Genomic DNA, 27,685 nt, shown 5'->3' with positions numbered 1-27,685 from the left:
AGTGTCCAGGGTCTACAGCTAGTGTCAGCTCTGCAGGACAGCGGGGTCAAGAGCCCCGGTGTGCAGGCAGCCTCCAGAAGCTGGAATAGGTCCGGGGATGACGGATTCTCCTCTGGAGGGTCCAGGAAGAAGTCCAGCCCTGCCGACCACCTGCCCGTGAGCCTCTCCTCGATTTCTGACCTCCAGAACGGTAAGATAATGTGCTTTTTTTTTTTTTTTTTTAATGCTGTTTGGTTTATGGTGATTTCTTATGGCAGCCATAGGACAGTAATACACAGGGTGCCCTGAGAGGATTGTCAGGGGTCTGGAGTGTTCCAGCACTGCCGCCCTGAGAGGACTGTCAGGGGTCTGGAGTGTTCAGTATTGCTGCCCTGAGAGGATTGTCAGGGGTCTGGAGTGTTCCAGTATTGCCGCCCTGGGGACAGGGCGCGCCCTGAGAGGACTGTCAGGGGTCTGGAGTGTTCAGTATTGCCGCCCTGGGGACAGGGTGCGCCCTGAGAGGATTGTCAGGGGTCTGGAATGTTCCAGTATTGCTGCCCTGGGGAAGGTGTTCTAACAGGGGTTGATATTTGGAGCTGGTGAGTGGGTTCAAGGTTTGGTGGAGCTGCTTGATTTAGAATCAGACTTGGCCAGTTGTCAGGGGCCTGTCCCTCAAAAGTGACCCGGCAGGGTCTCCAAGTGTGAATCGGGCAGGTCTGAAGGGATGTGTGAGAACGCTGTGGTCTGGAACGGCTGGAGCGGTGCTGTCCAGGGACAGCGTGATCTATGCGAGTAGGTTTTCAATCTGCAGAGAATATACTTTATACTTCTCTATCTTCCAAAGTTCAGAGAAAGGAGGCAAGTGTTGCTCAAGAAACAGTAATTGATGATTCTTGTGGGTGTTCATCTCATTTTTTTAATTGGGCATTTATTGAACTGTATCTTTTTCAAGGACGTGTTAGAGTATATCACAGACAAAAACCCCAAAATATAGCACACGCGTGGGAATTGTGAATCTGGTCAGTAGTTCTGATGTTTTGTTACTCGTTGGTTAGAGGAACTTTTTCAAATGGGAATTATATCTGTCTATTGTCTCAGAAGATATAAAAAGACAATGGAAATACACATTGTTTGTTTTAACACAATGGAACTAGAAAATAATTCTCAACACGAAAACATTGCCCAAAGGCAAGAAGCTGAAAGAACAATAGTGGCTAATATACTAATATAATAAATCTAAGCCTAAATGCGTTCTCTTATGTTTAAGCAAAAGGACAATAATAATTCTGTAAGAATATCCCTGGGAGTTACACATGAAAATGTTTTCTTCCTAGGCAGTATTTGGCTTTTCCCATTCTGTCATCTTATTGTTGAAGCAGTTTAATATCTGGTAACATCTGCTCCGTCAGCATGGTCTGTATTTCATCCTCAGAACTTGGGACAACATGTAAGTACACATTGCCACTGTTGGGAAGGATTCTATTATTTATCGACTGCATTTATAACTCTCTATTCTTCACAGCATCAGGGTCTTCCCTGATGCTGGGAAAGAGTGAAGGCAAAAGGAGAGGAGGGTAGCAGAGGATGAGATGGCTAGAGAGCATCACCGTTTCAATGGTCATGAACTTGAGCAAACTCCAGGAGCTAGCGGAGGAAAGGGAAGCCCGGAGTGCTCCAGTCCAGGGGGTCGCAGAGTCAGACACGACTGAGCAACTGAACAGCAACAAAATCCTTCCCAAAGAAACAAAGTCCAGTAAGATGAAAATGAGAAATTGGGGCAAGGGAAAGAAAGGAAACTGAGGAATGAATCCATGTGATAACTCTGTGGATTAATGTATTTATCATGGCTGACCTTCCAGTTCGACTGAGTTTCCTAGCAGCAAAAGCAAAACAAACCCAAGCAAAAATTTTAAATATGCAAGGTTCCCAGTAACAGAAAATTAGAATAAATACAATTTTATAAGGGATTTCTACCATCACTTCATATTTTTCTCTTATTCTCATATTTTTTCACTTTATATTTTTATACAGGATTCCACTATCACTTCATATTTTTTCTCTTACTCCATAATAAATACTTTTTAATTGCAATGAAATCCAACAGCAGAGAACTATTACTAAGGTTCCAAGGTAGTAGTTCTCAAACTCCAGCAAGCATTGGAAATTCCTAGAAGGTCTATGAAGACAGATTTTTGGGTCCCATGCTCAGAGTTTCTGAGTCAAGGTGGCCTGAGAATCTGTGTTACTAACAAGTTACACAAATGTTACTAATCCTGAAGTCAAAGGTACAACTCTGAAATTTACAGTGTGCTCAGTTCATGTGGTCAGAAAATGTCCAGAAGTCGGATGTACTACTTCAATTCCCAGATAAGAGCTTAGAGTTCCTAAGGGAATAAATACATAACATATTTCTCAATGTAGCTTGTGTGCATGCGTGCTAAGTCGCTTCGGTCATGTCCGACTCTTTGTGACCCCATGCACTGTAGCCCTCCAGGCTCATCTGTCCATGGGATTCTCCGGGAAAGAATACTGGAGTGGGTTGCCATGCCCTGCTTCAGGGATCTTTCCGATCCAGGGGTAGAACTGGCAGCTGGATTCTTTACCACCAAGTCATCAGGGAAGCCTGAGCATTATAGTTACTAATGTACATTGCAAAGCTGTGGAGGATAACTTCTTATCTTGCAGAACAGAACCTCAAGGGAAGATTCTGCAGTGTCTTATACTTAACTAAAGTGATAATAATTAATTCATTCAACAGATAGTTAATGATTACCCACTACGTTCCAGGTGCTATTGGAGGGAGTAGACCGTGAACAAGATAGATAAGCCCTTGCTTTCATGGAGTTTACATTTTGTAGAATCACACAGTGAACTAATAGATATAATACCAGGCAGTTAGAGCTGCACAGAGAAACTTAAATCGGGTGAAGGGTAATGAACTTGCTGTTTTAGAAGGACAGGTGGGAGAGGCGCTGTATCCAGTGGGCAATTTTCAGAAAGAAAAGTCTGTGGTTATCTTATCACCTTGGAACTCCTTAGCAACCAAGGTTCAGAAATATATAATCATTTTTCATTACTTTATCCCTTTTAGTACTCCCTTTGGGAAAGGTAATTGGACTCAGAATTCCAAGACGTTTTTCCAGGCCTCGAAGCCTGTGACATGATACATAGTGCAGGAGTAGCGGAGGTTCTTATCAGGAAGCTGGTGAACCCCAGAGAGCACTCAGATTTTCAGATAGAAAGTTACGAGTCTCATGAAAGTGTCTCCACAAATGGTTCCTTCAGGTCCCGTTGTGGGATGGTATGTGTGTGCACGTGTGTGTGCATTTAGATGTTAATTGTGTGTTTAAGGACATGCCTGGGTGTTGACTCAACATTCCTGTCATTTATGGCTCATTTTTCACCCAGTAACCATGGCTGATGAGGTCATGGAAAGAGAATGGTGAAACGGACGGAGGTGCGGGCTCTTATGCAGGTATCTGATACTCTCCTGGTCTCCTGTTGTTTTGCTTCATGATTTAAAGTAATGAGATGCAGGTATTCATGTTTGCCCCTTCCTCTCCTCCCCTTCTCCTGTGAGGTCTTCCTCCTCATGGACGCTGTTGCTTACGAGATGCTCTGATACTTTAGCCAACCTTCCAGCTAAGCATCTAGATAACACCAGCTGAGACTGCCATCTAAAATGGCATGAAATACCACTGCAAAGATGAGCAGAACCATCCAGCGAGCTGAGCTATAGAACCACAAGAAAGAACAATATGGTTGTTTGAAGCCAGTAAGTGTTAGAGTGACTTATCATGCAGTCACATGTGACCAGAATAGGCTCTCCACTTCATTTTCCCACCAAGCGAGCTGCTGAGATGGAACTGGGGGTATTTTGCAGCATTGTTCTGAAAACAGCAACACAGATCATGCCAGCGCTTTGTGCTGGATGCCAGCTGGCACCAGAAGGCCGTGGAGCAGCCTGTTGTGTGGAGGACTCAAAGACTGCCCTTTGCTACAAGCGAAACACTTGGAAGGCTGTTGAGATGAAAGTCAGCTCTGGAATGGGGTATCTGGAGAGCTGAGAATCCCTGTCTGGTTTGCAGAGCACCTGGAAAGAGCTGCCTGACTGTGCAGAATGTCTTGTTTCTGGAGGGGTAAGGGTGGGAGGGCAGGATACAGTCCTAGACACCATAATGAGAGGATATTTTTCCGGAAATCAGTATACCCAAACAGAGGCTAAAAATAACTGAGCATTCTTTGCTGAGCTCAGCTGCTACCAGGGCTTTTGGCTCCTGGCCTGGGACTCCCCCTCAGCCCCATTTCCATGCTTTTCCTCTCCTCAGCATTAGATTCCTTTGGTGCAAAGCTCCACATTCTTTTTGTTCCCTTTAAATCCAAGTAGAACCATTCCTTCTTTGATGGAGTCCTGAGGTTTCAAGGGTATTATGGGTCTGTTTAACTGGGAGATGCTAGAAATATGCTCCGTCAGGCAGAGAAAATAACCATCAAATCAGGCATCACCACATCTTTCAAAAGCTGTCACAGATTTAGAATAAAAGTTTTGAGGCTGGTGGCATCACTCACCTTTACAGAGGTGGAAGGCAAGTATAGAGAGATTTTGACTTTGGCAAAAGTCACATAGGTCTTAAATGGGGAGATGGAATGTTATTGTTTAGTCACTAAATTGCGTCCGACTCTTTGTGACCCCGTGGACTGTAGCCCATCAGGCTCCTCTGTCTATGGGATTTTCCAGGCACGAATACTGGAGTGGGTTGCCATTTCCTTCTCCAGGGGATCTTCCCGACCCAGGGGTCAAACCCTTATCTCCTGTAGTGCAGGTGGCTTTTAATGACTGTAATTATAGAGTTAGGATTCCAGAGAAATCGAGGTTTTGTTTTGTTTAGTCGCCAAGTCCTTTCCAACTGTTTGCGACCCCATGGACTGTAGCCCACCAGGCCCCCTCAGTCCATGGAATTTTCCGGGCAATTTAATCCTATAATCATGGACTCCTGAGACAGGTACCACACAGAGCGCACTGTTCTTGGGTCCTTATTCACAGTGTCTTAATTATGATTGAGGGCAACAAGTAGGGTGGTCAGAGGAGAGGGTAGACCAGGGGACCTTCCAGAGGAAAGGCACTTGATAGCCGCGTTGGAGTCGCAGGAAGCTTGGTTGTTGGAAGGATGGTCAAAGGCAGAGTGAAGAGCCAAAGGGAGGGAGGGAGTTGAGAAGGCACTGAGGCATGTGTTTCTAGCGTCAAGTATTATCTTTTGTTCTCACAATGAGCTTGCAAGACAATAGAGGTCAGTCTCCCCCTTACTTTCTCCTCATTACTGACCTCCCACCGTGCTTGTGTGTGTGTGCACATGTGCCTTCATTATCTTCTTGCACGTGTATGCACCACACTCATATTCGTACATACACAACCTAGATGTTGGTGTCTCCTCCGGATCTCCTTTACCGGGCTAGTGTGTCCACCCCGAAGCTGCCGTAAATGCTGGATCCTGAGGGCTCATGGCTGGCTTCCATCGCCAAGGAATTATCCTCCCCTGAGAGGAGCCTCATCAACCAGGAGAAACTAATTATTATCTCTGTCCTGGGGGCACCTCAGTGTCTGATAATGAGGTTAAAAAAAGAAGTGCCCTCTTGCTTCATGATGGGGACTATTCTGCATTACGAATACAAGTGTTATGTGCCTGGTCCAATAATCTCTTGTGAGTCAGGCTAAGCCTAACCCTAACCCTGGCGCTAGTGGTAAAGAATCTGCCTGCAATGCAGGAGATCTAAGAGACGTGGGCTGGATCCGTGGGTTGGGAAGATCTCATGGAAGAGAGCATGGCAACCCACTCCAGTGTACTTGCCTGGAGGCAAGGCAAGGACCGAGAAGCCTGGTGGGCTACAACCCATGGGGTCACAAAGAGTCGGACACGACTGAAGCAACTGAGCACATACACATACGTGCAACCCTAACCACATCCTTGTTCAGCACTTTGCTGTTCTCTCTTGCTTTATGTCCCTTACAGGTTGGTCTCCCTCAATTAATCCCGTGGCTTTGAATCCTTGCCTCAGACTCTCTTCACAGAGAACCTGATCTCTACACGCCAACGCACACACACACACATCAAGTATATAACAACTCATTTTTCAGATAATAGATATAAAGCCACTGAAGGTAAAAAGAGAAGAAAAAAGACTCAACCAAGTTGAGATTAATTAATATAAAAACGATGACTAGGAACCTGTTATTCTGAATGCACGTCTTGCCTTTGTTTCAAACTAGACTGGCTTTAGGATACAATAGTCTTGATTCATTAATTCATGGGGGGGCTTTTTTGGAGTTGATTATATGTGGAAGAACCTGTAGTTTCCTTTTTTAAATCCTGCAAGGTCTGTTGAAAGTAGAAAAATCTCACTCTGGTTGATTTCAACAAGAAAAGCTAAAGACAGGTAACTTAACTGGAAGATGGGTATAGTTTTGTATACGCTTTGCTCTGCCAAATGAGAAATGTGCTGGCAAAGAGATCTTATCTGTCTCCAAGGTCAGACATCTCTCAACCTGCAGTGCATGGAAATTGTGGAACGGGACTGTCGGAAATTTTACACATTCATAAATATTGATAGGCTGACAGAGAATTTTAATGTTGAGATGTCTGACTCTGATTATTTCTGAAACATAAACATCTTTCCCTTCTCCCCTAAGGGCCAAAGATCAAGCTTTGGCTGTCGTCTTTTAGATAAGGCATCTGACTGTTCGATGTAATTCAGATTTGTACACATTTCTGCCCAGGGAAGCTAACCATTCAGCTGTCAAAAGAATGAGAAAGCTGGCTCTTGCCTGGGACCTCCTTGTTTATTTTGCTGTGTTATTCTCAGCCAGACCCTCGGGGAGCGCATGTGCCCAGGAATCTCCCAATTTGGGTGGGGTTAGAGTTCTCCAAAGTAACCCTTCCCTCTCCTTTTCCTTTTTCAGATGAATTCTGATCCTCGTTTAGTTTTTTACAACTTTAATTGCGGTAAAAGCATGCAAGATTTATACTCTTGACAGATTTTTAAACTGTACATTATAGTATGGTTTCCCATCACTTCATGGGAATTAGATGGGGATACAGTGGAAACGGTGTCAGACTTTTTTTGGGGTGGGGGCTCCAAAATCACTGCCGATGGTGAGTGCAGCCATGACATTAAAAGACGCTTGCTCCTTGGAAGGAAAGTTATGACCAACCTAGACAGCATATTCAAAAGCAGAGACATTACTTTGCCGACTAAGGTCCATCTAGTCAAGCCTATGGTTTTTCCAGTAGTCATATATGGATGTGAGAGTTGGACTGTGAAGAAGGCGGAGCGCCAAAGAATTGATGCTTTTGAACAGTGGTGTTGGAGAAGACTCTTGAGCGTCCCTTGGACTGCAAGGAGATCCAACCAGTCCATTCTGAAGGAGATCAGCCCTGGGATTTCTTTGGAAGGAATGATGCTAAAGCTGAAACTCCAGTACTTTGGCCACCTCATGCGAAGAGTTGACTCATTGGAAAAGACTCTGACGCTGGGAGGGATTGTGGGCAGGAGGAGAAGGGGACGACAGAGGATGAGATGGCTGGATGGCATCACGGGCTCGATGGATGTGAGTTTGAGTGAACTCCGGGAGTTGGTGATGGACAGGGAGGCCTGGCGTGCTGGGATTCATGGGTCGCAAAGAGTCGGACACGACTGAGCGACTGAACTGAGCTGATAGTGTGGTTAACTATAGACACAGTGTTGTACAGTAGACCTCAATAAATTGTTAATCTTGCAGCACTGAAGCTTTAAACCCATAGGTCACTGATCTCTAGAATGTAATCTTGCATGACAAAGGCTGTACTCTTCTGTCTTTGAGCCTGTGAATTTGACTGTGTTAGACACCTCCCATACATGGACTCATCCCGTTAACTGCAACAACAGACTAGCGTTGGTGAGGATGTGGAGAAACCAGAACCCTTTACGCTGTGGGTGGGGCAGCCGCTCTAGGAAACAGTATGGGAGGTCTTCAGAATGTTACCAGTAGCCCTTTGCTCTTCAGATGCAGTGCTTCAGCCGCTTCTCACTGTGTTTGGAGTGAAATCCAAACTGGTAACTGCAGCCTGACAGCTCTCGCACCGTCCGTCTCTCCCTTCCCTCTTTTATCTCACCTTCTCCTTGCTCACTCCTCCAACCACCGTGATCTTTCAGTTCCCCCAACACCCGATTTGCTTCTTCTCTGAGTCTCTGCTCAAGTTGTTCCATCTTCTTGAGATCCTCTGCCCCTGCCCTGTGTCTTAATTGAAAGCTCACCTTCTCACGGAGGCCATTCTTGACCATCATGTTAGTCTGTGTCAGGGTGCTCTGCCTTATATTTTCCTTCAGGAGTTTCATCATAAGAAGGAAATATTAACCTGCTCCTCTAATTGTTATCGTGAAAGTAAGGACCATTTCTTTCTTGTTTCCATCCTCTGTTTTCCCCCTTCTTGCTTCTTTTTGGGTTATTTAAACTTTAAAAAAAGTATCTACCTTTCTCATTCTTTTAATTCTTTTATCTATTTTCTCTGTGTAATGTGTTTAAGTAGTTGTTTTAGGGTTTATTATATTTATATATAAAGGGTTTCCCTGGTGGCTCAGTGGTAAAGAGTCCACCTGCCAAGCAGGAGCAGCACGTTTGATCCCTGGGTCAGGAAGATCCCTGGAGAAGAAAACGGATCCCTTCAGCATTCTTGCCTGGAGAATCCGATAGGCGGAGGAGCCTGGCAGGCTACAGTCTGTGGGGCTGCAAAGAACTGTACACCAGTTAGTAAACAACAGTTGCGTGTGTGTGTGTGTGTGTGTGTGTAGATTAGGTTTCCACTCTTTACTGAAAATGAACATTTAACCATTTCCACTGGAATGTAAACACGTGACCACAATATGCATCCTAAGTATTTCTTTCCTTATGCCATATGCCCCTTCTTATGTTCCACCATGTGCATCTTTTTATGCCCCCCTTATAACTGTCTTATACAGTAAATTTAATCTACACATATTAAAACTTCAGTGGTGTCTGACTCTTTGCAACCCTATGGACTGTAGCCCGCCAGGCTCCTCTGTCCATGGGGTTATGCAGGCAAGAATACCGGAGTGGGTTGCCATCCCTCCTCCAGGGGATCTTCCCGACCCAGGGATTGAACCCACACTGCCAGTGGGTTCTTTACCCCTAGGGCCACCTGGGAAGCCCCCCAAATCCCATTAGATAACGTTTTAATTTTTCTCTCCACCTTCAAACGTGCTTTAAGGGCCTCAAAGAAGAAGAGTCTGTTCTAGTTTTTCTCTCCTCTGTTCTTTCTTCAGTACTGATGCTCCACAGTTTTTATCTGGCATAATTGCTCTATTTTTCTATAGAACTTCTTTTAGCAATTTGGTTAGAAGCAGGCCTGTTTTCTAGGTTTTATTCGTCTAAGAAAGTCCTGATTTCACCTTTATTTCTGAAGGATATTTTTGCTGGATATAGAATTTGCATTGGCAGTTCTTTTCTTTGAAAACTTTAAAAATATACTGTGCCATTTCCTTATGGCCCCATCGTTCCCAATGAGACATCTACAGTAATTTCAACTGCCGTCCCACTACAGATAATGAGTTTATTCTTTCTCTTTAGTTCTTAACTGTTTGATTATGCTGTGGATTTATTTTGGTTTATCCATTTTGGAGTTCACTCAGCTTCTCTGATCTGTAAGTTTGTGTCTTTCATGAAATTTGGGACATCTTCAATCATTATTCTTTAAATAGTTGTCAGTATGATACTGTCTAATTTCTGGGATTTTGGTCATGTGAATGTTAAATTTCTAACCATTATCACATAGATCCCTGAGACTATGTTTCTTCCCAACCCGCCCCCCCCCAGTCTAAAAAGAGAAAACTCTGTGTTCAGGTTGGATAATTTCTATTCATCTATCTACAGGTTTGGTGACTTTCTTTTGCTATCTTTACTCTGCTATTAAGTTCATCCAGCAAACTTTTCTTTCAGTAGTATTTTCATTTCTAAAATTATTTGATTCTTCTTTATATCTTGTATTTCTTTGTTGAGACTTCTTATATTTCCTTTGTTTCAAAGTGTTTGTAGTTGCCTGCTCAAGCATTTTAATCCTAGTTTTAAAGAAGTCTTTGTCAGGTAATTTTAACAATTTTATTATCTCAGTGTTGGTGTCTGTCAATTATCTTTTCCCATATGAGTTCAGATTTTTTTTTTTACATGCTGAATAATTTTGGATTGTATTCCAAACCCTTTTAGCATTATGTGAAGAGACTTTGGGTCCTTCTGAAATCCTTAGAAATGTTGATGTTTTTGTTCAGCATTCAGTTGACCTGTTTATGGTCAGGCCCCAAGTTCTATCCCACATTCTGAGGGCTCTGATTCTAATGTTCTTTGGCTTTAAAGCATCTTTAATGCTATTCAGATCTATCCTGTGTGTGCTTAACCTAGTGGCCAGTCTGAGTCCTAGGAGGCAGTTTGACACTGATTGAGGTCCTTGGTGTGACTGAGTAGGGTCAGATCTATGCACGCATTGTTAGGGGTGGAGAACCCGAGTGTTCGTAAACACATTTATGGGTCTGTTCTCTCGAGTCCCTCCATCCTTGTGAGCTCGTCAGCGCTTTCTGGTTTCTTGCGGCTGTTCTTTTTGGTCCTCTGACTAGAAAACCAAGGATTAGTTACTTCTGTTGACTATGTCAGGGCCCAATAGTGGCACGACGGAGACAGAAAAATAAAGGTTCTCCCCACCCTCTTGGTGTTGCAGTTCTGCCAAATTGACAGAAACATTCTTCTCCATCAGAGTTTTGGCTCCCATGAGCGCCTGCTCCTAGTCACTTCTATCACATTTACAAAATTGATTGGAGGTGTGAGACAATAGAGAAAAGAAAGAGAAAACAAGGAAGGAAATTTCCATACTCTCTTTTGGAGTGAGAAGTTTCCCTTTTCACTGTGTCAGGTCAGAATGAAGCGGCTTCCCAAAAAACTCCGTGTGCTCTGTCCTGGTGGCCACTGCCAAGCCTGGAGTGTTGAGCTCAAGCCGCGGTGTACTGGAGGGAGAAGAGGCGGAAGACCCACCACGGGCTCCGCGTTGCTTTAAGTGCTGATTTCATTGCCCAGTCTGTACGCCACAGTTTACCTTTCAGAGTCCTCACGTAACTGCTTCATGCAGTTGGCCCATGGTTTATATCTGTATTCAGTGGGAGAGGCAGGGTGGAGTGTGTTTCCTCCATGTTTCATGGAATCAGAAATCCTTAATTATTCATTTAGGCAGGATATGTAGCCTTCTGGTTTTACTGTTTATTCATCAGCCCAGACAGCTGCTGTATTTTGTTCTCAGGGAGCAGGCGAAAATGGAGAAAAGAGATGCCAGAGACTTCTGGACCTAGAGGCCTTGAGATCTGAGTTTTAATCCAACTGCTGGTGTGGGGTAGTCATGCAATCCTTGACAAGTTAATATCTCTGGGTCACTGTGTGAACTGTGACTGCTGTGACATGGTCTGCCCAGCTCACGCCCTCCATCTGCACGCAGGTCCTTGTGATGGTCAAATAAGGTAGTGGATGTGGCAATACTCTGCACAAAGTGATATGAAAAGGGAATGACTTCTTCCCCTGTGGCCTGTGGAGAGTGGGGCGAGAGGTGTTCTTGGGCTGGGGCAGCAGGTGGCAGCCCTGTGAGGACGGAGGAGCCTGCAGCTTGTCTGTGGCTCTGGGCTGCCCGCCCCCCGCCCCCAGCCAGGGCTCTCATCCGCTGTGCATTCTCTGTAGCATCATTCCCAGACTGCCTTCTTCCTTCTTGAGCTTCTGTTCTTGCTCACACTTCTGGGCAGCATACGTGGTGATTAAAAGCCAACAGGCTAGAACTCAGAGGTATGGAAGGAGGATATAATCAGGATACAATAATTTGATCTAAGTGGCATCCTTACGAATGGGTTAGGATGATGTTGGTTCTTTCTCATAGATAGGTTAGTCTTAGATGATGTACCAGAAGCTAAGCAATCAGGATTATTTTTTTAAGTCCTTACTGAATTTGTGACAAATTGCTTCTGTTTTATATTTTGGTTTTTTTTTTTTGGCCCCAAGGCATGTGGGATCTTGGCTTCCCATCCAGGAGTTGGGAAGCTGCACCCTCTGCATTGGAAGGCAGTGGGCCATCAGGGAAGTCCCCAGATTAGAGTTATTGTCAGGAGAACAGCTAGCTTTCCCAGTATCAGTGCAGATTATTGGAGCATGTCTCAGAAATATCATTTCAATTGTTAATACTAAATGGAAACGAAATATAAGAAGAAAAAGGGGGTAACTATGTAAAGTATGATATATACACACAACAAACTAGGGTCTTATTAGGTCTTAATATTATTCAATCACACTGAGTTTTGAATCACAGAGATTTATCAGTCGGCTTTTTGCTGGGTTATATAACTTCTCCATCATCACAGAAAGCTGTATTTGATTATGCTGATTCAGCAAAATTAGTTAAATATGGAAGAAAACAATTCTATTTTTCATAGAAAGTAGGAAAATGACAAATTTGCACCATGCCCAGGTTCTGAAACTTGGACTCTAGGGACAGAGGCTATTTGGCTACTGCTCTGCTATTCCTGTAATAGTTACTATTGATAAAAGTGTTATTTCCTTCAGAAATTACTTCCTATTATTGACATATATTCTCTTTTCTTGAACACACAAGTTATGGAAATAAAAATAATCAAATAAAGTTAGTAATAAAATAATAATAATAATAAGAGTCCCTGCTGTTTATTGAATGCTCACAATATACTAAACACTGTGCTAAATTCCTTAGGCAGGTGTGGCTGGTCCCAGGTGCATGCACGGTGTCACAAAAACAGCAGTTTCAATTTCTACGCAGGATGGAAAGCGACACTCCTTTCCCCCACACACCGCATCACACCCAGACGTCCTCGAGGGGTGCGCAGCCCCGCAGAACCTGAGGCACAGGGCAGAGGCAGTGTTTCTCTTTCATGGCCTGCTGAAGTTCCCAGTGAAAATTAAAGATTAATGATGCAAGGAGCTAAAAGTCAATCAGAAGAAAAGGCCAGGACCCTCCCCCATTTGTAAACAGTGTAAAGCTTTGTACTGAGCCAATGGCTGCAGACAGGGAAAGCTAATACCAGTGCAGTAAAAGCCTGGGGCTAACCTTTCATTGTGTCTGGTGCTGAGCCTTCAGCATTTGATGAATGACTACCTTGTACCAGTAGGTCACCGGGGAGCGCGTGGGGCTTTCATGTGGTTGGGACAGCTGTGGGCAATCTGTGCGTGTGGATAACCCTGCTGAGAGAAACATCTGTGTGTGGAGGCAGCGCGCTGTACTCAGGAGTCGGCAGAGAGATGACTGTCAAGAAGCAATTTACACCCTGGATGAAATCTCTCAGGGAGTTTCATCTCGACAGGATGGGCTCCTTGGCTTTTGATGTCTCCTTGAAGTGAGATCACTTTGTGTCCAATTTGATATTTACAGGAGCATCATCAGGTTTCCCTGTGCATTGTTCCTTTCCTCTTCAGCCATCATATGAGACGGGCGCTGTTCCTGCTGCTCCTCCCTTTTATGGAGAGGCTCAGAGGAGCTCAGCAACTTGCCCAAGGTAGCAGAGCTGACAACTGGCCAGGATGAGCTTTGAACCTGGATCTGGCTGATTCCAAAGCTTTTACTGTCCTGCAGTGGAAAGTAAGCCATCGCTTTTGATGAAAGTAAAATGTAGTGCTTTTTTAGATTAAGAGCTATTGCTTTTCTTATTAGGGGAGGCTGCAGGGGAAGGTAGGGTGTGTCTCTTGATGCTGACATCCAAAAAGGGCCACATATTAACCTCTATTTCCCGTCCACTTTGGCTTAATATCCCCAGCTGGATCAGAAATCCACGGAATGAGTTTCCCTTCATTGTGTTTAAGAAGGAAAATGCCTGCTGAACTTTGACAACACCCTTAACGATTGCCAGAGACCCTCGATTTATTATTCTTCTCTCAAGAGTCCTATATAAGTCTCCTTTGAAAACTGTCTCCTCATCAATATTAATAATCCCTTGATGTTGTGCACACTTGGTGTTGGTCAAAATGCCTTCACATATATGAGCTCATTTCTCCTTAAATTTTTGTTGGAATCTTTCTCCATGTTCAGCACTGTGTTAAGTGTTGGGGATGTCAAAAGACTTATGCTGCAACCCCTTCCTCAGAGTTCAGGCTCTCCCCTGCCCTCGTCTTTTGGAGTAGACCAGATAGGAACACCGTTTCGTACAGGTCATTTGTCTCAGTGTAACCTCCTGTTCTCAGCTACCCACAGCTTCCTTGTCCTCTTTTCTCCTCTATCAACATTCTCATATCTATGTTCCCTTAAACCTACTTTTCCGGAGAAGGCGATGGCACCCCACTCCAGTACTCTTGCCTGGAAAATCCCATGGACTGCGGAGCCTGGTGGGCTGCAGTCCATGGGGTCGCTAAGAGTTGGACACGACTGGGCGACGTCACTTTCACTTTTCACTTTCATGCATTGGAGAAGGAAGTGGCAACCCACTCCAGTGTTCTTGCCTGGAGAAGCCCAGGGACGGGGGAGCCTGGTGGGCTGCCGTCTATGGGGTTGTACAGAGTCGGACACGACTGACGTGACTTAGCAGCAGCAGCAAATCTACTTTTCACTTGCTTTTGCTCATGCTCTGTGTCTTTCTAGTCTAATTTCTGCCATTTTTCTCTAAGTCCAAATTAGACCTCTCCTTTTAAATCCAAGATGAAATCTCTCCTATCCTCCATGACACTTAGTTAAGAGTTTTGATGGCGCTTGTTGTCAAAATATTATGTTTGGTACTTAGACTATAATGCAATTTGATATAAATGCATTCTACCCTTCTCTGCATAGATGGTTTCTTGGCATATCGCTAAATGTGGAAAAGACAAGATCATTGATAGGTAGTCCAAATAATTATGAAAGTGAAAGTCGCTCAGTTGTGTCCGACTCTTTGCGACCCCATGGACTATACAGTCCATGGAATTCTCCAGGCCAGAATACTGGAGTGGGTAGCCTTTCCCTTCTCCAGGGGATCTCCCCAACCCAGGGATGGAACCCAGGTCTCCTGCATTGCAGGCGTATTCTTTACCAGCTGAGCCACAAGGGAAGCCCAAGAATAATGGAGTGGGTAGCCTATCCCTTCTCCAGCGGATCTTCTCAACCCAGGAATCGAACCGGGTTCAATTATGTCTAATCTGCATTGCAGGCAGATTCTTTTCCAACTAAAATACTATTCGACATGCATGATATTTGCTGGACAGAACACTTGGAATAATGCAGAGGCCTGTGCCAGATTTAACACTGAAATATGTACCTTTTAGCCAGCAAAATGTTGATACACATATTTTAAAAATTGTATTGCCAATATTGAAATTTGGGGAGATTTGACATAGCATGCAGATTTCTGGCGTCCTTCGAAAAACTCAGGAGTTCTGGCCCCACGTGGCTTCCTTTTTGCAAGGTGACCATCCACTCCAGTTGAGAAGAAGCTGTCCCTTAGACACGGGCCTCCTCCCCAGCCATTTCTGCCTGGCCCCACTCCGCCTATCACCTCACCTCCTGAATATGAAGGTTGGCAAGTATCCGTCTGCTGATCATCATTGTGGTTGTGCTGACAACTCCTTACAACAATGTTGAACACACAGTGAAATATTTCTTGTTAACTCTGGCTCTGTCTATGGGCCAAACATAAGGGCTGAAAGGGCTATGTGTTTGGAGAAAAATGAGAAAGCACTATTATGACTTGCTGCTGTTACCGTGGCTGTTATTTTACTACTGTTTTTGTTGTTATTTCGGCAGAAGTGAAACATACAACTGTGGATCTCATAGTCAAACTGTGTCTGTACAGAAGCAAAGATAAACGCAAACACAAGTTGCTGTTATCAGTAAACCGGACCCCCTGTGCTCTTCGCCTGGTGGTCCTCACAGGCATTTGTGGGGAAGGCAGTCTGAAGATGGTCAGGGCTGAGGTCCTGGCTCTGGTGGGGTTCGTCTGTGACCTTGAGTAGGTTATGTCTAATCTCACTTCGTCTCCATGAAACTGGGGTAATATCCAAGGGTGGTGGTTTATGGACTTACACTGAGATGCAGGAAGTTGGGATTTTTGTCTTTTGAGTGTACTCCCAGAGCCTAGAAGAGATTATGTATCGTACATGCTTAATCAGCACTTATTGAACGGATGAATGACATTTATTAACATGAAGCCTAGCCCCAGACTTGGGTCATGGAAGGCCACTGGCAAACTTCAACCTGTTTCTAAGGAATTAATCATACTTGTCGTTAAGGGCAGAGACTGGTCTTCTTATTCCTAGTACCTTAGGCCTGCCACCCAGCAGGTGATTAATTCTCATTTGTGGAATGAAGAGATAATGTCTGATAGTTCAGTTCAGTTCAGTCGCTCAGTCATGTCCAACTCTTTGCGACCCCATGAATCGCAGCACACCAGGCCTCCCTGTCCATCACCAACTCCCGGAGTTCACTCAGACTCACGTCCATCGAGTCTGTGATGCCATCCAGCCATCTCATCCTCTGTCGCCCCCTTCTCCTCCTGCCCTCAATCCCTCTCAGCATCAGGGTCTTTTCCAATGAGTCAACTCCTCACATGAGGTGGCCAAAATCCTGGAGTTTCAGCTTCAGCATCATTCCTTCCAAAGAACACCCAGGACTGATCTTCAGAATGGACTGGCTGGGTCTCCTTGCAGTCCAAGGGACTCTCAAGAGTCTTCTCCAACACCACAGTTCAGAAGCATCAATTCTTCGGCATTCAGCTTTCTTCACAGTCCAACTCTCACATCCATACATGACCACAGGAAAAACCATAGCCTTGACTAGATGGACCTTTGTTGGCAAAGTAATGTCTCTGCTTTTGAATATGCTGTCTAGGTTGGTCATAACTTTCCTTCCAAGGAGTAAGCGTCTTTTAATTTCATGGCTGCAGTTACCATCTGCAGCGATTCTGGAGCCCCCCAATATAAAGTCTGACACTGTTTCCACTGTTTCCCCATCTATTTCCCACTAGATAACCCATCCGTTAACAATCTTTATCTTGTCTAAGGATACTTGGTTCACATGTTGTGTTAGTTTTTGCTGCACAGCAAAGTGATTCAGTTATACACATGCATATTTTTCATTGTGGTTTATCATAGGATGTTGAATGCAGTTCCTGGTGTTATACAGTAGGACCTTGTCGTAAGATATATGGAATAGTTTACGTCTGCGAATCCCAACCACTCAATCCACCCTGCTCCACCCCTCCTCCTTGGCAACCACCAGCCTGTTCTCTATGTCTGTGACTCTGTTTCTGCTTTGTAGACAAGTTCATACGTGTCATATGTTAGATTCCACATGTAAGTGATATCATCTAGTGTTTGTCTTTGGTGGTTCAGGATGTAAAGAATCTGCCTGCAGTGCAGGAGACTCAGGTTCGATGCCTGGGTTGGGAAGATCCCCTGGAGGAGGGCATGGCAACCCACTCCAGTATCCTTGCCTACAGAATCCCATGGACAGAGGAGCCTGGCAGGCTACCATCCATAGGGTCACACAGAGTCAGACACGACTGGGCGACTAACACTTTCTGACTGACCTAGCAGGGTGATCTCTAGGCCCATCCATGTTGCTGCAAGCGGCATGATTCTCTTTTTATGGCTGGGCAGTATTCTGGGGTGGTGTGTGTGTGTGTGTGTGTGTGTGTGTGTGTGTGTGTGTGTGTATCACAGCTTCTTTATCCATTCATCAGTCAGTGGACATTTAAGTTGTTTCCATGCCTTGGCTGTTAAAAATGGTGCTGCTGTGAATATAGCTGCTGCTGCTGCTGCTGCTAAGTCGCATCAGCCGTGTCTGACTCTCTGCGACCCCATAGACGGCAGCCCACTAGGCTCCTCTCTCCATGGGATTCTCCAGGCAAGAACACTGGAGTGGGTTGCCATTTCCTTCTCCAATGCAGAAAAGTGAAAAGTGAAAGTGAAGCCGCTCAGTCGTGTCCAACTCTTTGCGACCCCATGGACTGCAGCCCACCAGGCTCCTCTGTCCATGGGATTTTCCAGGCAAGAGTACTGGAGTGGGGTGCCATTGCCTTCTCCAATGAACATAGGGGTGCGTGCATTTTTTCAAAATATAGTTTTCTTTGGGTATGTGCCCAGGACTGAGATTGCTGGATCATATGGCAACACTATTTGTGGGTTTTTGAGGAACCTCCATACTGTTCTCCATAGTGGCTGCACCAATTTACATTCCCATCAAGACTTCTGTTTTCTCCATGTCCTCTCCAGAACGTGTTATTTCAACAGTCTTTCTTAAAGACTGCAGCATCAGTTACAGTAGGCTGCTGTTTTGGTTTGCAGCTTTTTTTTTCCTCCTTAGGATGAAAGGATTGCTCCCCTGCTCCATGTATTATAGATCTATACTTTTTCTTTCTATTTCATAGTTCTGAAACATGGCTAGTGGAGGGTCACATATGCTTAAGAATGTTTATTTCACTTTTTCAAGCTTTTTTTTCATCTTCTCAGTTGCCCTTCACTTTCCCCTACTGCATTGGAACCACTTAACAGCTGGCAGATGTGGTTTAGGTAACAATGAGTCTGACCCAAGGATGTTTAGTAATAAAAGCTCAGTGTGATAGCTTGACCCGCAGAGTCGTGGGGTTTGTTGTTATATCCAAACACCAGTCTTGTCTGACTGGAGAGCCAGACATAAGCAACACAGTCAGGCCAACCATCATTTTGCAATCTTGGCTATTCTCTGGGCATCTTTTCTTACTTGACATTAATGAGTGGCCTTTAAAATAAAGACTATGTTTGTGAAGGGGGAGAAAATGAGTCCAAATATGCCTCAGTGTCTCCTGCCTTAGACAAAGCACGTATTCACACAGGTAAACTCTCAGATGCTTTGTGTTGGGTTGGCCAAAAAGTTCATCCATAAGCTGCTGCCTTTGCAACATCCCAAATTCATTTTACACCTTGACTTTGGTCTTCAAAGCCTGCGGCTCGATGGAGGCAGCTGGAATGAAGCCTGTCAGGTGCCAAACGTTGTCTTGCAGACTGCCGTAGATGCTGACTTGTTTATTCACAGAAGTCGCTGGCCTCGAAATGCCTGTTGAGAACTTCTCCAAAATGGCATTGGGTTCTTCTCTACGCTGTGGTTGTGATTCAGCTTTATTATCTCCCAGGAAAATGCATTCCAGACTCTTGGAGGTGGTGGGCTCATTGGAACATTTACTCTCTTAAAGATGAGTCATTGTTTCTACTTTTTTTAATATATCATCCTCAAAGTAGGTGGTAACTGCAGTGGTGCTATTTGTGTGATCACGGATATTCATCGAAGGTTTGTTCTGAGTGGCGTGCAGTGCGTGGCTTTCTAGGGGTGAGGGGAAGTTGGTGATGTGAACTCACAGTAGGTAGTCAAGAACTATTTGCTAGATGAGATGTCAATTTCCATTCTTTGACTTGACTGGTACTATTTTAAAATAGGGTGGCTATAAAAAATTCTGAGAGTCATGTATGTTTCTTGTGGCTCGTCTGCTAGGCATGGCAAGAGAACCACGTATTTAGTCATCAGTGGTCAACTGAACACGTAGTATGTTCTAGGCTGTGTGCTGGGCCCAGGGGTAAACCAGTGAGCACCCAACAAGCACAGGTGCTCGTGGAATTTCCATTCGTATGCGGAGAAGTGCAAGATAATTCTGTTGGGATTTTACCTTTTTCTCTTCTTCTTCCTCTCTCTGCCTAAGTGCCAGGAAAGGAAAACAAGCCAGAAGCAAGTGGTTGAGAAGAGACTGGGAGGCGACCCCCGGCCCTCGGGTAACTGCTGCTCGTGGTTCGGGGCCTTTCCACCATAGCGTGTGTCTCTGCGCTGAGTGTGAGTGTGTACGTGCCAACATCTGGACTCCATTTGGTTCGATTCTGTTTCGATTAACGAGCCACTTTGGGTTATCAAACAAGGTGGACGTGTCTGCAGGCTCTTCTCGCTGAGAGGCAGCCCCGCTTCCCACGAGGTGCCCTGGCCCTCCTCCTCCTGTCCTCATTCCTCAAGCCCGCCGTCCCAGAAGAAAGCCTGGCCCGGGCCCCGCACACCTGAGCCAGCCACCTGGGGCCGGCCGGTCAGCGGAGCCCGGCGGCACAGGCCCGCTTGCCCCCACCGCCATGATCTCCAGACCAAGGCTGCTTTCAGCTGAAATAGCATGAAAAATGAGTTCTTGTGGTGTTTGCAATATAAATACTGGAGATGCCACAGGAATTCCAGCGCTCCAGGGATGTGCTTGCTCACTGGGCTTTCTACGTCCTGAAAAGACCCTGGGGTTCAGCCTCCCCAGCAGAGTGGGGAGCGGCTGGCAGGGGCCCCCACGTGGAGGGTTCCATCTGGTGATGCCAGCCCAGGGCGCCCTGGGCCCCTCGAGCCAAGCGAGGGAGCTTTGGGCGGGCTTTCTCTGGAAAGGGCCGCATAGTGAACTACGTGAGGCTTTTCAGACCGGATGGTCTCTGTCCGACTAGTTGGCTCTGCCATCATAACCATAGACAGTGGGCAAGTGGACAGGCATGCCTGTGTTCCCATAGAACTTTCTTATAAAGACAGGCGGCAAGCCAGGTTTAGCCCACACTCTGCAGGTTGCCGTCACCTGCTTTGAACCAAAGGGCTGGATCCCAGCTGGGCTTCACTGCTTTTCTGCTGGGACTGTAGCTGGGTGTTCCATCAGTCCCATCTGTTACATGGGTTAATAAGAGTCCCTAGTTTGTTTTCTGGTGAGCCTTAGTGGGGCGATAGGAGAAGGCCTCCAAATACTGTCTCCCCTGTGATGGGCAGCTGGCCATTCTCGCTGCATCCTCCCCGCACCCCCCCCCCCCGACCCCTGATGGCTCTGGCTTCTGGATAACATGACTTCTAGGCTGAGAAGGCATTTTTCCAGAGTTTTGACTCATTCCCCCTCTCTAGGATGTAAGCCGTCTCCTACCCACATGTCTGAATCTCGTTAACATGAAAAGGCCACGGAATTTTTCCTAATTTCTCTCTTGCAAGTCAGATTTTGCTTCGGTACCTTCTTTTCCCAGAACTTCAGCTGCACTTTCAATGACTCTTGTTCCTTTTTTATTTTAGTGAATTCATTCATCCACCTGGGACCTTGTCTGTCTCTTCTCTCCCTAGTTCACTGTTGTTTTCCATCCATATCTTAATGGCCCTTTTATTAATAAATTAGCACTCATTTATTAATATAATTCATAACAGGACCTCTGACCTCAAGGTACATATGTGTATAGGTCGGGGGGTCTTATTTTTTCTATCTTGATTTCTTGAAGCCTCACATTTGGCGTGGCATAGAATATTTGCCTGATAAACCATTTTATAATGAATGAAAGGGGTTCATGTAATGTTTCTTACCTTCCCAGTCCTCACTCATCTGCGCATGGAGCCTTGTATACAGTAGGTGTCAAATCAACATGTGTTGATCAAGTTTTGCCCCCATACCATCTACCCAGCCTGTAATATGCTTCTCTGCTTGAGGAGCGTGGCTGCCAAATGGTATTTTCCCCTCTTGCTGTGTTTCTTCTGGTTGAGAAGAAGGTTCAGCTCCCCGGAACAAGAAGAATCTGCAGGGAGGCGGGGTTGGGGACAGGGTGTGTTTAGGGCACAGAATGGCGGGGAGGCAGCTTCAGTGCTCTGTCTGGGTGGCCTGTGAAACCAGACAGGGTGATTACCTCAGTCCCTGCACTCTAAATTGTTTACATTTCCCAGGCAAGACACCAGACTTCTCCAAATGGAAACTTCACTGCCCCCTTTCCCTTGCTGTCCTGGGAGCTTCTCTGGAATTCAGAAATGGACACCATGCTGGGAGCCAGTGAGCTGTGGGTTTGAATCCCAACTCTGTGACTTTGAAGGTTTCCTTCACCCCAGAGGGATCTCTGTTTACCCTTCTGTAGTAGTAATGAAAGCACCATCTTACATAGCTGTGAAGTCGCTCAGTTGGGTCTGACTCTTGGTGACCCCATGGACCGTAGCCCACCAGGCCCCTCCATCCATGGCATTTTCTAGGCCAGAATATTGGAGTGGGTTGCCATTTCCTCCTCCAGGGGATCTTCCCGACCCAGGGATCCAACCCAGGTCTCGCAGGTTGTAGGCAGACTCTTTGCCACTTGAGCCACCAGGGAATCCCACTGTCTTACACAGGTGTGCGTCTAATAAGCAATCAATAAATAAAAACACCCCCCACCCCTCGGAAGCGAGTTAAACGTGTAAATTGCAGTGGCCTGCATACAGTAGGTCAATCAATGCATGCAGTTTTTCTTTTCTCTGCCTCGTTTACAAAGATTGGAATTCTTCCTTATCCCTGGGGGATCTGCAGTGGGGGACTTTGGCTTTAGAGGAGAAGAGGTAAAGTTTGGCTGGGCCTCTAAGCCAGGGTTGCTGTCGTAGTTTTAATTTTTACTGGAGTGCAGTCGATTTACAATGTTGTGTTTCTGATGTACAGAGAGGTGAGTCTGGTATACGAACTTACGTTTGTCTATCTACGCTTTTAAAGATTCTTTTCCCTTAGAGGGCTTCCCTGGTGGTTCAATCAGCAAAGAATTTGCCTGCAATGCGGGAGACCCAAGTTCAATCCCTGAGTTGGGAAGACCCCCTGGAGAAGGGCGTGGCAACCCACTCCAGTATTCTGGCCTGGAGAATCCCATGGACAGAGGAGCCTGGGAGGCTACAGTCCATGAGGTTGCAAAGAGCCTGACAGGACTGAGTGACTACCGCTTTTCCCGTATAGGTCTTTATAGAGTGTCGAGTGGAGTTCCCTGACACAGTAGGTTATACAGCAGTGTGTGTGTATCAATCCCAATCTCCCAGTTTATCCCTTCCCACACTTTTCCCCCTTGGGGACCAGAAGTGTGTTTCCTACATCTGACTCTACTTCTGTTTTGTAAAGAAGTTCATTTGTACCATTTATTTAGATTCCACGTATCAGCCAGGGTTTTTCCAGCGTCAGTGCTGTTGGCCTTCGGGTCTGGCTGGCCCTGTTGAGGGGACCATCTTGCATATCACAGGATGCACAGCAGCAGCCCGGGCCTGGCCCAGCAGATGGCAGTAGCATCTGCTCCCCACTGGGGATGACCAAGGATATCCGCGGACGTTGCCAGAGGTCCCCTGGGGGCCTCGCCGTCTCCCTCGGGAACCAGTGGGTTAACTGAGGCATCCCCAGCCTGGTGCAGGAGACAGAGGCACCTGCAGCAGGTGGCCCCTGGAGCTGACCTCTTTGCTCCTTCTCAAGGACATGTGCTCCATGGGACCAAGTGCTGGAGGGGACAGAGGCTGTCCTGGAGGTGGTTGGCCTGGGGGAGGCAGAGAGAAACGGGATCCTCAGGCTCGAGGTCACAGCCAACGGCGACTTTGGTTCAGGTCCCTATGAAGACACTTGCGGCTTGTGTAACCAGGAATCCAGGGGCAGCAACAAGACAGAGCCTGCACAGCTCCCGGCGGGCGGCCTCCCCCCATGTGAGACACCTCACTATTCTCTGCTGCTTCTGCTCTGACCTCCTCCAGATCCATTCTCCAGTGGCCAGAGGGATTGTTTGGGGAGGCGTTTAACAGCTTCTCCCATTCAAAATTTTCCAGTGGCTGCCCAGCTTCACATGGAATCCAGTTCATACTCCTGGCCAGGGCCCTCGGGGCCTTGCGTGACCCCTGAATCTTCTCCGGTCCCCCTCACATCAACCTGCACTGGCCCCCACCACCAGCTCCCAGGGCTGCTTTCCGGTGCACGAACCCACCAAACTCCTTCCTGCCCCAGGGCCTTTGCACTTGCTGTTCCAGCTGGCTCTGCACACAGCTGAGCCCTCCCTGCCTTCTGTTTTCAGCTCAGATGTCTGCTCTTCAGAAAGAGCCTTCCGTCTCACTCTGCACGGCCCCCAGCAGTTCTGTTACGGCACCCTGATGCTTTTCTCATCCACAGTACTTACCGTATCCTAGAATTATTTGATCTACTTAAGTGTATCTTAAGTGTTTTCCCAGCAAGACAGACACTATCTGGGGCCTTATGAAGCTTCCAGTCTTACTGATTTCTGAATCTCTCACACTTATCCCAGTGACTAACATTGATAAGAAACATGTTTGCTGGATGAACAAATGAATGTCACTTTCCTCAGTCTTTCTCATTATCAAAATAATCTTCCTAAAACCTGGAGACTCTTTGAGAGATTTAACAGTTTTACGATCACGAAACATGTCTTACATGAACAAATTTATTACAATATGCATTTACTTGGTCCAGGGGATTTTAGTAAATTTATTCTGGATCACAACTTGGAACGAGTAGAATCCAATGTGTACTTTTTACATATGTGTGTGCGTATGTGTGAATGTATGGGATGGTGTTTTTTTTCTCTGAATCTCTGAACCGGCAACTATGCTGAACTTTCACCCTAGTTGTAAAAGTAAAAATTAATAGTAATATGAATGCTACTGCTATTTGTAATAATATAATAATAATAATAATATCTAAATGTGAATGAGAGGAATTATGGGAATTTCTACATTAGATCTGAGGCCTGCCCGTAATTAGAATCTGGTATGAGGCCCTGGAATGTTCACTTTTAACCAGGTTCCCAAGAAATTCTGATGCCCAGCAGAGTTAGGCTCCTTACTGTAGAGGGGGAGGGCATAAGCTTTAGGTATTATTTCAGGCCCCATCCAACCCCAAGCCTTACTGGGCGCGTGATCTTCAAAGAGCCGCACTGAGCTGTCTCCATAAAATAGGTTCAACAATATTTGCCTCCCCGATGCTCATAAGGACAAAACATCATCTTCCTCTTGAGCGTTGGCTTTGTGTCAGGCACTACAAACGCTTTGTGTGGGTGATTTCAGTGTAGATGTTTATGATCCTACAAAGGAAGGGAGAAGCTTCGCTGGTGGTTCAGTGGTAAAGAACGCACCTGCCAATGCAGGGGACGTGAGTCGGGAAGATCCCCTGGAAAAGGAAATGGCACCCCACTCCAGCATTCTTGCCTGGGAAATCCCAAGTACAGAGGAGCCTGGCGGCTACAGTCCATGGGGTTGCAGATGAGTTGGACACAGTGACTTAACAACAACAACACGAGGACGGGGATAATTTCACTTTTCATGACGGGATTCTGCCGGGGAAGAATCGTATCCCTATTTTATGGATTAAGAAACTGAAGCTTTATTAACGGTGACACAGACAGGCTCACGCCAGGGTTTTCTGACTGTGCGTGGAGGATTTTCCCCGCTGATTATTCTCCCTCGTGGACCGTGTGTAATTCCTGCTCCCAGCCCTGAGTCCGTAGTCATATCCAGGATTCTGTTCAAGGATAACACAGAGAAGAACCTAACCAGATTTCAGCACAAGGATCTCAACGGAGAAACCAGTGCCAACTTTGCAACACGGCAGGCAGGAAACGCGTCTGCTGGAATCTTTTGCCATCTCTAGCACCAGGGAAGGACACTAAGATTGTCAGTAAGGGGTGTCGGTAAGTGTTCTGTTCTGGGGGTGGGGATACAGTTCCATTATAACAGCTGTCTTTATCCCTGGCGCCCAACCCCATTTACTTTTCCCTAATGCCAATGCAAGGGATTTTGCCCCCATCCTGAGTATCCTTCCAGTGTCTGCTTTCAGTGCAGGAAATAACTGCTGGGGAAGATGAAGACAAAGGTCAGCCCACGCCACGTGAACTCCACTCAAGTCCCTCTTCTCTTCCTTGGGCCAATTAGCTGAGAAAGTCTGCAGGTCTCCCCAAGTGGAGCTGATCACAATCGCTAATTGGGACCTTTCAGGAAGCAGAGACAGAGATGAATTGATGGAAGTGGGCAGCGCTTTCCTTACATTATGGGCTTGGCTTGAAAGCACTGTTCAGGAAACTCATGGGCATTATTTAGTAAGTGCTTCTTTGACCTCAGACTTCCATGGGCTCACTGGAAAAACACCCAGTTGGTAAAACTGGGTTATGATCTGAGCGATGCAGGGCCACGTGACATGTCGTCATAGAGGGAGCCCAAACGTTTGCACGGATGCACGGTATGGTTTACCTCTGGCCACTGGGGCTGCTGAAAACTCTTCCGGCCATCATGCTGGCGCTGACTTGTGGCCACAAGTGGCCGAGCAGTGTTCGCAGATGAGGAAACTAAGCCTTAGAATGGTTGACTACTTATCTGGAATTTTAACCCAGACTCATCTGGCTTCTAAAGTCATGCTGTTTCCAGTTTATCACAGATTCATTGACTCGCAGCCTAGGAGTTTCATCCCCATTGAGAATTTCCATTCTGCCCTGAGTTATTGATATATTCATCGTGTGGAGGATGAATTGTGTGTGGCAAGCGTGTTTTCATGAAAGATGACTTTATTTCTTAGATCTCCAAATGCTCAGAGCAGCAGAGACCAGGTACTTCTATAGGGTTTACTGAGAGCAACTCAATATGGCTTTTGTCTTGTTCTTGCCACATGGCCTAGCTTAGGGTTACTTTTGGAGATGGTTAGCGTGCTTTGAAGTTTGAGGATTTTGGGTGCTCAATTTGACTCATAATTCTTAGGGCCAGTCAATGCGGCAAGATGGATTCTCTAAGCAAACGATTTGTTGTTGTTTAGTTGCTAAGTTGTGTTCGACTCTTTTGTGATCCCATGGACTGTGTAGCCCACCAGACTCCTCTCTCTGTAGGATTAGAAGCAAGAAAATGTGTTGATCTTTCTAGAACCCAAAGAAGTCTCTATTTTCCTTCTAAATTCCCCTTTCTGCTTCTTTGCAAACTCACTGTTACTTGAGCAGACTCCCAGGAGCCCTAAATGGCAGCGGGTGGAACTGTCGGCTTTCCCAGGCGGCTCCGTGGGAAAGGATCTGCCTACCGAAGCAGTAGATGCAGGAGACGCAGGTTCGATCCCTGGGTTGGGAAGATCCCTGGAGGAGAAAACGGCAGCCCACTCCAGCATTCTTACTTGGAAAATCCCAGGGTCAGAGGAGCCCGGGGTTAGAGCCCCTGGGGTCGCAGCGTCAGACGCCACTGAATGACAGCAGGGACTCTGAAGAAAGACACCGACTCTAAAGCTGTGCTGTTTTCGCGTCTGTCCACCAGGTGGCGACCTCTCCAAGGAAACTGAGACCCAAATCTCATTCTTGGGCAACTCTTGTAATTTTTAATGTTTGTTGGGCAATTCTAGCAGGCTTGGCACTGTACTGAATACTTAAAAGAATTAGCCTCTGCCTTCAAGGAGCTTACCAAGCCCTATTTTCAAAAGTCCTTTGATTTAGACCATTTTTCAGCCTCTTGATTCAATCTGTCTCTCTATTCCTTAGGTCCGATTCCTGGAAAGAGAAGAGAAAGGTGCAGAACGGACAGAAAATAAACTTTACTGAGTCCTATTGTACGTCGGGTGGCAAGCCAGGCCCTTTACAAAGTGGAATCAATGATCTGATTTGAAAAGCAGAAATAGAGACTTAGACGTAGAGAACCAACACACGGATACCAAGTGGGGATGGGGGTGGCTGGGATGAATTGGGAGACTGGGATTGACGGGTAGCCACTACTGTGAATAAAACAGGTAACTACTGAGAACCCACTGGATAGCACAAGGAGCTTACTCGGTGCCCTGTGGTGACCTAAACGGGAAGGAAATCCAGAAAAGGGGATACGTGTAGACGTGTGGCTGATTCACTTGGCTGTACATCAGAAAACGATGCGCTGTGTAAAGCAACTATACTCCAATAAAATAAATACATAAGTAAAAA

General features: G+C 46.0%; 1 long non-coding RNA gene across 1 annotated transcript; it reads left to right on the top strand.

Annotated features, from left to right (window-relative positions):
• On the top strand, positions 1-27,685 carry LOC132657662 (uncharacterized). The gene is made up of 3 exons (XR_009596147.1): positions 1-190; positions 1,314-1,426; positions 27,254-27,685. It is a non-coding gene; the product is annotated as an uncharacterized LOC132657662 (long non-coding RNA).

Source organism: Ovis aries, chromosome 14 (assembly GCF_016772045.2).
Source record: "Ovis aries strain OAR_USU_Benz2616 breed Rambouillet chromosome 14, ARS-UI_Ramb_v3.0, whole genome shotgun sequence".
NCBI lineage: Eukaryota > Metazoa > Chordata > Mammalia > Artiodactyla > Bovidae > Ovis > Ovis aries.
This window is presented reverse-complemented; position numbering and strand designations above follow the sequence as displayed.